This window comes from Zonotrichia albicollis, chromosome 1 (genome assembly GCF_047830755.1).
Source record: "Zonotrichia albicollis isolate bZonAlb1 chromosome 1, bZonAlb1.hap1, whole genome shotgun sequence".
NCBI lineage: Eukaryota > Metazoa > Chordata > Aves > Passeriformes > Passerellidae > Zonotrichia > Zonotrichia albicollis.
In genome coordinates this window covers 123,750,361-123,764,096 of record NC_133819.1, presented here as the reverse complement: position 1 = coordinate 123,764,096, position 13,736 = coordinate 123,750,361, and positions in this window count along the sequence as shown.

Genomic DNA, 13,736 nt, shown 5'->3' with positions numbered 1-13,736 from the left:
CTGACTTTCTAGTAAATTACTGAATGGAGCCTTGGGGTAAACAGATTGTGTATAGATCAACACAGAATATAAAGTAAAATTATGACAAAGTTTGAGGTCCTAACCTGGAATGTTCTTTGCTTTGCATCAAAATAACCATTATTTTTTTCTGGAGACACCCATGAACATAGTTTTTCTTCAGCATGGGTGACATCTCCATGTTTTGTATGCATTTTCAAATCACTGACATTGTGGCAAGATGTTTAACAAACTCCCAGTGTGGTAACCATTGATTCCACATGGAATGTATTGCAGGTTTTCCCCTCATGGAGATCACAGGTTGTAGGTACAGACGTATTTAATTCTATAAAATGGATTATTTGGGCAGGTTTCTGAGCTTGCAATTGACCTGTTTCACTGTTCACGCAGCACATGGCAGTAGTATTATATGGTTATCCTGAAATGAAAGCCTTCTATCCCAGTTCAGTTTTCTGAAACATTAGGAACTCCGTGTTTTCATGGTCACTGACAGCTCACTTTTTCTCTTTTCCCCCCACCCCGATTTTAAGTAAATCACCATATATTCCATATTCCACTTCAGGATGTATTGGGACAGATTTATTTGCCTGTTTTAAGTGAAAAACTTTGAGAATGCTCCTCTATTTTTAATTATCTATACTATAGCCACATAGCTGAAAAATTTGACGCACAAAACATATTACAGATATTTCTAGTAAATATTATACCCCTTCATTAGTGATTACGCTAGCTGAAAATTCATAGCTGATATATAATTGATATATAACTAAACAAACATCATCATGTTAGTAAAGAGTTAGCAAAACTTCTTTCTGTTTAAAGAATGTCCAAACTTCCATGAAAACTATTGACAGTCTGAAATGTTTGAGGTATAATTTGACTTGGTTTTCCCAGTTAAATACCCAGGTTTTATCAAATTAACTCTGAAACTAGTTCTGAGACCTCTCTGCTTTGCTAAGTGTGTGCATTGACTCTCAGAAGTAAATAAGATTTTTTGGCTGCACTGTCCAAGACTCCCCCTGAGTTTGTTCACTGTCTGAACACACACTGTTATCACAGAGAAGTACCCTAGCAGACCCAGCCAGACTATTTGGTTTTAATTGCATCTTTCCAGCTAGTTACTACAAACATTGAATGACAATGTGCTGTGATTTTTTGTACATCCAAAGAATGAAAAATACAATATACAATAAAAAAGATTTTTTTTCTTCTGTGCAGTGAGTTATATTTTTTCATGTCAGTATGGAAAATCTCTACATTCAGATTATATTTCCCTATGTAATAGTTATTGTAAAAAATATTCAGTTTATTTTATGGTCTATTTCTGTTTGTAGTATTCAGCTTAAAAATATTTATGTTTACGTTGATATATTTTAGATGTCATGATATTTGTAAACATTTAAAAGCTTGAAATTCCAGTTTTTCTGAAGATAAGAAAATCAACTTTTTAGTAATGTCTGTGGCAAACTAAAGTCTAACAGATTGTAATCGTATATCAGTGTAAGCTCATACCTAGCCATTTCTACTTTCCAATAGGAAGTATGGTAAAATGATGGATACAAAGTAAGGAACAAAGCAGCACTGGGAAGGAATATTGGTATCCAATCTACCAGTTATTCAAATATTTACAATAAAATTTCCATCTTCCTCCTGTCAGACATAAATAACGCTGGGTTTTGGAGCATGATTTTTAATCTGAATAATTTTCTTGATGCACTTCACAAAGCAGACTCATGAAGAATTCTGTGGGCATAGCTGATATGACACGCTACATAGGGTAGGAAAAACTAGTAAGAGACAAAGGGGATGGGGATGAGAGCTTTAAAAATATCCATCTCCTCTAATAACACATACTGGAGTGCTTGAACATACTTTGTTCAAGGGCCTTATGAAATATTAATGGTATTATAGGTTAAGCTGCTTGTGGAGCAAATAATACTCTTTAAGAAAAAATTATTGTAGTAAGAGCATGAGCACCACTACCCTCAGTCATGAGTACATAGACCATGATGTGTCCTCTGCTGAACAGAGAACACTGATGCAGACTTTCTTCGACTGCTTGCAAGGAATGTGCTGTGTCAAAGCAGTTCCCCTACATTGTCATAGGAGGTGTCTCACACTCAGTGCTGACCTGTCAGTTTCCCAGCACGACCTCCATAGGACATGCAAGCTGTTTCAAGTGACAGTTTCCACTGTATCTCTTAAGAATTGACATACACTAACACTCCCCAAGAATGGAAAGTTTTCATATCCTGTGAAGTGATATGAGCAAGACTGAGAAACTCATGGACAACTGACAGGTGGAGGGAAAAGACCTTGTATCATACCCATACCAACTTATCTTATTGACTCAATCCCACCATGATGTTTTCTAGGAAATAAGTTTTTCTTAAAACTTCCTTCTTGAAAGGCCCTCCAGTAGACTTTTCTCTTAGAACCTCCAGCAGTAAAGGGAAGCTGAATTAATTCTTTTTACTGAATTTATATGTGTGAATTACTATGTATAACTAATTAAAACTATTTATGCAAGAATAGGAAATCTTCCTTTTTTCCCCCTATATCCTCAGATGCATTCTTCCTTTGAAATCTCCAAGGTTTCAGAATTTCCTCATCCATCCCTCTCAGGATAAAACAGCATAACTGAGCTACCATGGAAACATCCCCCAGAGTAGGAGAACTGGAGCAAAAGCACTGCAGCATCATCACACTATCTCTCGCTTTATGAGTTTTGACATTTGCTCTCCAATTATTTATTTTTATCATCCTTTACCTCTTGGAAGCCATTTGCAACTGAAATATCCCTGGGCCACCTAGTAATTTTGAAATATGTCCATCAAGCAGCATACGCTTTCTGCTTGTTCAAACTGTGTGTTGGTTTTAAATCTTGTTTATATTAATTGCTGATTATATTAATTGGCATGGATTAGGTGTTGGATCAAATTAATGATAGTACCAATTATAGGATCCTCGAAAATTCAGGCTGGAAGAAACCTCAAGAGATCTGTAGTCATGCCTAGCTCAAACTGGATTCAGTTGTAAGGTCAGGTCATGGCTTTAACCATTTGGGTCTTGAAAACCCCCTGAGATGGAAACTGTAAAATGTAATTGGGCAACTTGCTTTATACCATGACATCCACAAAGTGATGATTTTTTTTCCCCCTTCTGCCCTGTATGTGGCTTTCTTGTTTCATCTTGTGTCCATCATCTCTCATGTTCCAGTCCTTCACAGCTGCAAAGGGCATTGCTCCATATTCCTGTTGATCTTGTTGGAAGGATGCTATTAGACCCACTTAAAGGTAAAGTTCTCTTCTCCTCAGATATTCTTCTCATTCCTCAATTATTCTATATTCTCTTGCTGTCAAAGCAAATTAAATTACAGGAAACCTCTGTCATGGGCAAATCTACCAGTTGACCAGGAGTGGGAACCAAGTAAAAATAGCAGGCCAGTGTGTCAGCTTTCCAGAGGGGGAAGGGCAAAATGCCTCAGGTAGGGACTGCGAGTCCTGTTGTGGAGAAGGAAGAGACTCCACAGAAAGTCATGGCTGTTTGGAGCGTTTCTGAAAATGTCATAATCCTCATATGAACAGGTTTGAAGAAAGGGAGTGAGAAACATGCTGCAGAGGGGGATGATCTGTGGGGTTTTTTGTTGTAACATTTGTTTCTCATGACTTTACTGTCACAGAGCATGGGCATAGACCATCACACATTACTTACTGATGGGCCTATGCTTTGTGGCTGTGCTCTGGTCTTTTTTGAAGCCTTTTATAATTTTGGGCTCCACAACATTTGTGGTTTTATTACCATGAATTAATTATTTTCTCGGTGAAAACACTTGCTTTGTATTTAAAATATTTTGTTTGCATGCTGCTTCCTCCTTGTCTGTAAAAGTTTTAGTCATCATTCATTTTAGTGATGCTTTATCACAGCCTTCCTTAACTGTCTTTTCCCTTCCTTAACTGTCTTTTCCTAGTTTACATAATTTCTCTTCAGCTGGTCAATAATACTGATTATATTTTCTTTCTAGTTTTACTACTACTACTGGAACCTGTTCACAGTCAACAAACTATTCAAGATGTTACACCAATGCAGACTTGAACAGTGATATTCATTATTATACTTCCATTTTTAAAAGTTGATGAAGAGCTCAATTAAGCATCTTTTTTGATAAGTGAACCTTATTTCTCTCATCAGCTGGAAAATGCTATTTTTCCCTTTCATTAGTGTTTCAGGTTTATTCCTTGGAAACTGCCTTGATTAATTCTATTATCTTTGCTCAAATGAATGTTTTTGTGTGTCTTCCAAAACTCACCTTCAGTTTCATAATACAAACTCTTTAGGCATGATGAATGATTCCATGAGAAATTATCAATCTCATTATTTTAAAACCCTCTTTTAAATTATTTCTTCTTAAGCTATTGTAGAACATCAATATGACAGGTTTTTCCCTAGGATTTTGTCTTTAAATTCCTTTTGTGCTACCCAAAATGAATCTCAAGCAAATTCAGTGATTTTATTCATACTGCATAACAAAACAGGCTTTTGGTAGTTTAACTATTTTATTCCAGAAAAGATTCCTTAGCCTTAATATGACGGCCCTCTAGCTCTGAGCCATGCTGCTTCCAGGCAAACAAATCTTCCCTAGAAGCTCAGCTTTCAGTGATCTATGGCACTTTTTAGACAGATGAACCTCTCAAACACTGAAACATTACAGTTGAACCTCACCTACATGGCTTGCAAAATGTTCCACTCTCAGGCACAAGGCTGTTTCAAGCAGAACTTCCATTACCCTCGATATCTAAAAATAAACACAGTCTGGACAATGCCCATTGCATCTAATCCACCTCTGAGAGAGCAGACTCGAGCTACAGAGGACTCTGGGGAGGCAATGAGCCCCTCACCTTCTCACACAAATACTGATCCATAAAGATGGGCAGTTTTGACCTTGCACTCATTCATAACTGCATTTGCTCTGTGGTGGCTGTTTTAATTAATGAGCTTACTGGGTCTTATCACATGAAATGACAAGCAGAATGTAATTTGTTTTGTCTAAAACCTGAAGGTAGTCACTTTTTTAAATTTTTTTTTTTAAAGAATAAATCTAGTTTAATCTAGTAGAGTTTTAAAAAAAAAATTCAACAATGTCATCTGATCATTTATTTTGGGAAGGTTTGGATAAAATTTTCACAGTCAACCAGCTAGATATGAATTAGTTTTACCTAGAGATTTTCAATCACTCAGTAGAATATCCACTTTGAAGCAGCAAGAATTATTAAAATATCCAGTAAAAAAAAGGGTGCCATTCCTTCAAGGACAGAGAAAAAGGCACCTAAACTTACACTTGACCCACTTTCACCTAACTAATAAAATTAAATACAAATACACTCCAAAGAAAAATGGAGTTAAAAATAAGGATATCAATATATAGGAAAAAGAAATTAATTAAATGTTGTTTTAAAATTTCTAGCACTGTGAGAGCAAACAAAGAAAAAACATCAGGAGCTAAGCTCCACAACTTTTTAAAAAGTCCTTAAGATGCTAAGAAATTGTACTCAGTGTTACAACTCCTGGTTTATTTTTTCCTAATGTAACTGACCTATGGGAAATTCCCAGGGGATAAAATAGGTTCTGCTGCACTTGTTGTTTCTTTTATAATCAGGAAAAGAAGCATTATAAAATGCCATAACTCTGGACTCAGAAGTTTGCTGCTCTAATTAAAAAGTGAATGTTCTCAATGTTTTGCCAAATAAAGCTCTTTTATAACAAATAACCTTTTGATGGGGAAACCACACTGTTTGGACACCAAAAGCTAATTTTAAGGCTTATCTTGAGTGTGTGCCATGGTAAATACAAGCTAGAGCTTCTTGCCTTTCCTCTCTTTACTGAGGAATCAGACGTATTTCAGCAAGCAGCTTGTACAAATATTCCACTGTAAATGTAACTGAAGTTTGGGGTGACAAATTCTCTTCTAATGACATTTTTGGAAGGATTACACACACTCTTACATTAGAGAAATCGTTCTATAGGATAATGTGGCACATTTTCTAATATTAACATACATTTGCACTGCTTTTGTTTAACTGCCACAGAAAACTTCCTTTTGGTCTGACTTTTTCTTTGGCCTTACTCTAGTATCTTTTCTGCTTAATTTCTTTTTTTTCAAGTTTGGGGTTATTCGGTCAAGTTTCATTTGAATTGAGCTCAGAAAACTCAGTAACTATAAGAGATTTTAAAAACAAAATTATGATAGCTATGGGCTCAATCCCAGTGTTACTAATGTTAATTTAACAGTAACTGCAATGTCTCCATAAACAGAGAACCCACAGGCAATGGAGTAGTGGTGACAGAAGCTGTAGCATCCTAGCTTGCAAATCTTAGTAAGGGGTAGGTGGAGATGAGAGGGGAAGGGGGAGAGATGGCTATCCTCTGCAGTTCTGCACTCCTTTCCACCAGCTTTGTGTTTAAGGTATGGCCATTCAAATCTAATGCCATGTGAGTTACAATGTAATATGGAGCATCTCTCTTGATTTTTTTTTTGTTTGTATCCTCAGATTCCTTAGTTTGATTTGGTTCAGTCCTGAACACTGAATTTCCATTAGTAAATTAGCTGAATACAAAATTGTCTTGACAAATTGCAGAGGGTCTCCTTGTGATCGCTGTAAGCAGAGACTGACATTACATTTTGAGAAGCACTCGGCAGCTTGCAGATTCTCCTCTGGAGTTAGTAAAAGTGAAGAGCAGCTGAGCTGCTAATACAACAACACGCCACCAACATCAGCTGGGTAACCTCATGGTGTTGTCACCCACCCAAGACCTTTATCACCTTCAGTGGGGCTTTTTTCTTTTGTCAAGGAAGATATCTGTGGTCCTTGCAAGCATGTGCTGTTATTCCCAGAAGCCTGAAAGCATTAGATAGCATGTTGATTTGTCAACCTGAGATATACAGAGTAAAATATAAGAAGTTGAGGTAGCAAGTATTTTGATATCTACACATCTTTATACACTATTGTATTTTACAGGATATATTAAACTTCTAATGTCTTATTACCATGAAATGAATTGCAAACAGTACAGAACTGCAGGTAATCCATTTTTCTGACAAGTTTTCAGTGTGAATGAGGAATAGCAAGCATAAGCCATTCTCATTACTGTATTCTCATTGTCCTCCATAGATGTCACACCCAGGGCAATCTGTTCAGGTTTTTTTTTTTTTTTAAGAATTATATTTCATTTTATTAGATGTTCTTGAGCAGACCAGTTATCTGTGTTAGCCACTTCCAAAACAAATGTAAATTATCCTTGCTCAGACAGTTCAAGAAATGCATGTCAACAATGAATAATAGTTAGGAGAATTTATGAAATATCTAACTGCTTTAGAAAAATTAAAGCCATTCTGCAGATTCTGGTTGTACAGATTCTATTTTGATGTGTATGCAAATTAGTGTACAGTAGGGCAGTTATAATGCATGTTTTTTTAATGAACCACAGAATATACATATGAACCATAATTAGAGCTCTTGGGAGCAGCATTACCTAAATCTAATTTGCTGACATGCTGTCATAAGGTCAAGTAAGCCTTTAAAGAAAAGAACTCTAGTAACCTGAGATCAGAGACTTCCAGAATTCTCTTCAGCTTTACACCACTGCTTATTCATGAAAATGTTAGCAGAAAAACTAACCCTTTTTGATAATTCACAAGGCTCTAAGCCCTGCTGTTACCATCCACTGAAGCCATTAAGGACTACATTATAAATTAATATGCATTTCTTATACTGTGACTCTGGCTTTGTCTTTTTATTTGTCCTTCACAAAAAAAAAAAAAAATTGAGGATTGCAGAAAGATGAAGAAAACAAGTTCTGTAAACTATTAGGTCTTCCTTGTGCTTGCACTTCTTCACTGCCAGCTCTATATAAAATTATTCATATAGCTCAATTTATTTATCAATAACTTCCTCAGCATAAATTGCTATTTATTTGAGTTCACAGCTTACTTGTTACAGAAGGATACTGGCACCTATTAACATACAGATGGCTGTTCAGCACAGAAGCAATGTTTTGGCAGAAATTGTTTTTCCTCTGTACTTGAGCAGAGTTAAAATTCTTTAATTGATAAACAAAAACAGAACAACAACTCATTGAAATGTATTTTTTTTAAAATTTCCTGCGGCCTTTTTTTTTTCCCTAACTACTCTCTTGATAAAGTTTGGGAAGTTCTTGCTTGGAAAACATTAAATAATCTAAGTTAAAAAGTCCAAAAACATATGGAATTTTCCATAAACAATTCCACAGAGCTTTGCAGTTCAATTTAGGAGTTTAATAGTATAGATTGCAATTATACAGATATACTGCATGCTAAAACACCAATCTCACAACTCATGATTATGTTAAAAATATGTTGAGGTGGCTAACATCTAAAAAGATGGCAATAATTAAAGTTTATGGTTTGGGATTAGGATTGACTCCAGATTATGACAGTGAATAAAATAAATGGATCCTTCTCTTTTACTGTGGATCCATTTTTCTCAGAAGAGTTTGTTGGTTTTTTATCCTAATATTACACAGCACAATGGGCTTATTCTGATTTATCTGGAATACATTAAGTCAATATTTGCCATTCACAGCTCTCTTGAATAGGACATTTGTGAACATCATCTTGATGGTTTTCTTTTCAATATTTTTTAAAATTTATTTTAGATGCTCCAGATGAGGCTAAATCCTCACTATGCTTGGCACTTCACAGACAGGTGGCAAGATAGCCTCCCTTCGTCAAGGAACATGCAACATCAATAGAAAAGGTGGAGGAAAACCACCAAAATAATCTAGCTTTATTTTAAAGAAGGGAAAGGTCCATGGCAGTGGTAACTTTTTGTTTCGGTGCTCATAAGTTACATTCCACATGTTACAACAATCATGAAATATATGCCGGTTTTTAGAACAAGCACTTGACATTCCTGAATTGTAAAAGTAATTCCTAATTAATAAAGTTAATTGTAACTCATGTAGTATTCTTAAACCTAGTATATGAGGAACTCTTATTTCCCTTACATTCATAAAGACACAAAAAAGACACTTGCTTCTTTGATTTGATTATTATTTAAAGGAAGATTTTCTTTAGAAGAAGAATTCACTGTAATTAGAGATTTTTTTCATTTCTTTTATAAAGTAACAAAATAGTTCCTGTTTTCTGGATTTATTATTTTGTGAATTTGATCTTAATAAAATCTTTCCTTTTTGGAGATATCTTGTAATTCCTGAAATTCCTCTTCCTTGGACAACCTTTATTTTTATTTTTAAATGGTAAAGTATGAAAAAAGTCTCAACTTAGAAAACAGTGAGAAAAAAAATTTGATAGGAATAAGTTTTCTGATATATATAGTTAATGTAGAAATGCTCTTCTTGCTAAATATCTGAGGGAAAAGTGTGTCTTTTGTGCAAAATTTTGAGCTACATTTTAAACCATTAAATATCTAAATAAACTATCTCTTACCTTTCTTTGTTATCTTCATCTATATATTTGTCTCTTCATTTTATGCAAACCATTCTCCTTATAACTCATTTTCACTGCATTAGGTGCCCAGCAGCTCCCTGTCACACCCAAAGTTCACGCTGTCACGGTCATGCTTTCATCCCTCATTTCTGTTACTCCTCTTTATTTTTTTTGTGATTTGTGTTCTGTTGTCCAGCCCTTAGCCCCCTCATTTTTTTCCCTCAGCTCGTGTTGCCTCCTACTAATCAGAGGTAATTTTCTTTTTGGGAGTCATTCAACCTGCTACAACATTAGATCTCTTATCAAAACTCCATTTAACAGTCTTGTGTCCACTTTTAATCTGTTCACATTGAATGTAAGTTTTTTTTAAAATTGTGCTTTGCAAATTATGTTATTAACTGAGCTTTCTCCACTCATTTTATTTTCTACAGTCTTTTCTTTCTGTTGTCTGCATTCATTTTCTGCTGTCGTTTTTCATTATTTCATCTCTCTAATTCAATGCTTGCTCTAGCTCCACTTATATAAGCTTCCCACTGAAATTAATAAGGCTTGCAAAAATGAAATATTTCCATCTGGAACCTCGCTCTTTTTCTCTGTGTAAACCCTGCCCCTATTCAAAGTGTTCAGGCACAGGTCAGTACAGCTTCAGTTTTAAAGATGTTTGCATAATTTGAGAACAGACAGATCAGGAGCCTGACTGGTTCAGTCTGTGCATGACAGCCCAAATAAATTTACCCCTCATTCCAGTTCTGGGTTCTTGAGTTGGTTGTCAGAGCCTTATCGGTGGTTTGGTGAACCAGAGAAACCAGAAAACTTAACCTTCACAAAGGAAACTCTCAGGAATTTCTGAATAATTTATTTTTTATCCAGTATAAAGGGATCTGCAGAGACTTCTGTGGAGGAGCCCAGGTGACCAGGGCCAGGAGAAACAGGGAGCAGCACCCTACAGTTCTGCGTGCTTGCTTATTTTCTTTATAAACACTGACCGTGGACACTTGCTGTTCTTTCCAGTTGTTACACTGGCTCCTTTTGCTGCATTTGCCCTTGAAGAATTCAGTCAGAAGATAGTTGGTCATTAGCTCATGTACGACCTCATTATCTCTGAAAGAGGTAAAAGTCCAGATAAATGCCCAAGTTAGCCGTTGTAACGTGGATGCTTTCCAGACAGGCATTCAGCACATTAGAATAAGAAATTGTCATTAATCATAATTTCAGTTGTTGTGTGAGATCACTGGTAAGTAAGAAAAAGATCTGTTGCATGTTTATGACTGTTCCAACTATTGATTTGTCTTTTGGGATCAATCCAAAATCCATTTGATGAACTTACTCTTTAGAACCAGATTGTAACATTGGAATTTATTGTAAAAGTTTATAAGTAGAGGTATACAATTCTGAGTACAAATAGAAAAAGAAATCACAACTTGGCAGTGTTCAGTTAAGCACTGTGAATAATTTTCTCTTCTGACTTCAAATATTAATTCAGAGCAAAATCTAAAGTATGCTTCACACCAAAGTGTTTCAGTATGGGTCTGAGGACAACATGCTTGAATGGTGAAAAGAATTGTGAAAAGCGCACTGAAATGTGAATAGGAGATTTTTCATTGCCTTCATATAAGTTCCAAGATCAGGCTCATCCTTCACATATTTGTGAGTGAGCCGAGGCTTGCTTGAGTGTTTTACTTAATACTTCACATTTTCTGGTGTAAAATATGTGTCTTCCTCCATATGAAGAAGTGTTTCTCAGGTTTAAAATTTATAATATATATATACACATACATGCATACATATGTATGAAAGCTACAATATATACAAATAGCTATCTGTATAAAAATCCTTCCATGATGAAGGAACAATTTGTATGCGGATGGGAAGCGTTACCTGAAAACATATGTCTGGCCAATGCTTTCCTTAAAAATACTTCTGACAGACTTGTTTTTATTAAATCCATCATTGTGAAACTAGCTGCTATGCTGAGATGATAATGGTGGTTGGTAGCTCTAGGCTTTCTATGATTATTACTATCTTCTGAAGCAATAATATAAAATATTTGGGAAGGGATTTTTAACATGCTGTTTCACTGACCTAGTACTTTTAAAAGGCAAGAATAAAACAGTTATTTGTCTTGACAGTCCCAATGTCTTTATTCTTAAAGTATTTTCCTAGTACTGATTTATATGCACTTGTATATAAATGAATATATCAATGGCAGCTGCCATTAACTGCCTACAAATAGTACAAGAGCTGGTGCAATTGACAGGAAGATTGGCAAAATCCTTGGCTGAACAAAGTGGCATTTGTGTTTTTCCCTGCTTCTTCCTATCACCTGTGTAACCTGTTACAACAGATATTTTCATTCCCATATGGATTCTCCAATGGTGTGGATTCATTACATGGCGGGGACGGGTGAGCTTTGCTGTGTGGCAGATTCCTGAGTGCTGTGCAGGGGCAGAGGAAGCCAGCAAACCCTCAAAAGTAAAGCAAGGACTCTTGATGAGCAGCCTTTCCTCAGGTATTTTGTGCCTCTAGCAGTGATATGTGGAATATTTTTTAGGACAGGTTTTTAAACTGTTTACTTTTTAGATATACACATATTAATGGTGAATTGGGGAAAATAATTAGTAATTTTTATGTACACATAGAGATTTTGGTTCTGGGTAGGAAAAGGATGTCTCAGCACTGAAAAACGTCCACCATGTGCTGTAAAACTTAACATAAAATTAGGCCCACTTTTTCTAAATACGTATGGATGTACTTAACTTTATTATCTTGAACAGTCACAGGCAGTCAAAAGGTGCAAAGCCTGAGAATCAATGAGGGAGAATTTTACTGTTATTTTAATGATTTAATTATCACTATTTTAACTTTAGGCTCTGAATTCCCTGTGCTTAGAGCTCATTTGTGTCCTTTTTAATGGTCTAATTTACCTTTAAATGTGAGCAGCAAACCATGTGAGATTTTTCTGGAACACTTTGAAGTCCCAGATTTGAAAGTGCCTCTTTTGCCAGTTATCTGAGGTGAGAATCAGGTCAGCTGTATTGTTTAAACAGCTTTAGTCTGAAAAAAAGTTTGGTTAAATGAAAAAATAAGATGACATTTTTTTTCCTATTTAAAATGTGAATATTTCTGAGAAACCATCCTCATTCAAGAAAAAAGTACCTTTTGTCTCTCATACTTGCCACATAACCTTAGAAAGGACACCATTAGATCATGCCTGGCAAAACATAGCTTATTATCCTTATAAAAAATTATTTTCTAGGTGCCAATATTGTGCTGCTTCACAAAATCAGGAAGAGATGGAGACAGAGCTCCTGCCATGAGGATTTTACAGTCTAAATATGCAGATCAGACAAATCCACCCCAAAATGCAAAGCATGTTGCTGTGTTTCATTTGAGCCAGCAACAATATCTTTGTTGAAGTCAATTAGCCTTAGTGGACAGAAAAAGTTAATTTAAAAAGCTATTTTAGTTAATATAAATAGCACGTGGGGCTGATTCCAGGACAAACAGGTACACAGAAGTTATGAAAGAGTAGCTCAGAGAACTTAGGCAGGCTGTAATGGGATGACAAAGAAGAACCAGTGGAAGGCCAAGGCCAGAAGTTCAGACTTGAAGTGAGAGACAAAAAAGCCATGGAAGAGAATTACAGAGAAGAGTGATGCAGGTCTTGTGCAAATACAAGAACTGTACAGAGAAATATTTTAAATTAAGTGCTTGCAAACCTTCCAAAATGTGATTTGATTGTCTCTTGAAAATACCAACTTATCTAAGGAAGCATGAAAGCAAGATAGGGTGTAATTGTGGATGTGTTAGTGGGTGAAGTGCTCTTTTAATGAAGTAGGAATATATTTGCAGAATGCATCTGGGGAAACATGCCAGGAATTCCAGCTTTCAAATAAAATCTTGCTTGCGTGGTATTTACAAAATGGGGAGAAATTTTGTCTTGTTTTGTTTATTTTATCTTGTGGATTTTGTTTACATAAAATTTCACTGGTCTTTGAAATTTTCTGCCTCCAAATGCCTTGAAGAGTAGTGGCCTTATCTAGTTTAAATTCTTTTCTCACTTTTGGTACATGGGATAAAATCTACTCTACACATCAAAACATCTATTTCTGTGACTTGTATTAATGACAAATTAGCTATTATCAGGTATCTCAGGCTTCAATAATTAATATAGCTTCTGAAAAACTATGAGTGAATCGTCAAGCTAAGCAAATTAAATTAAAAAATTATCAAT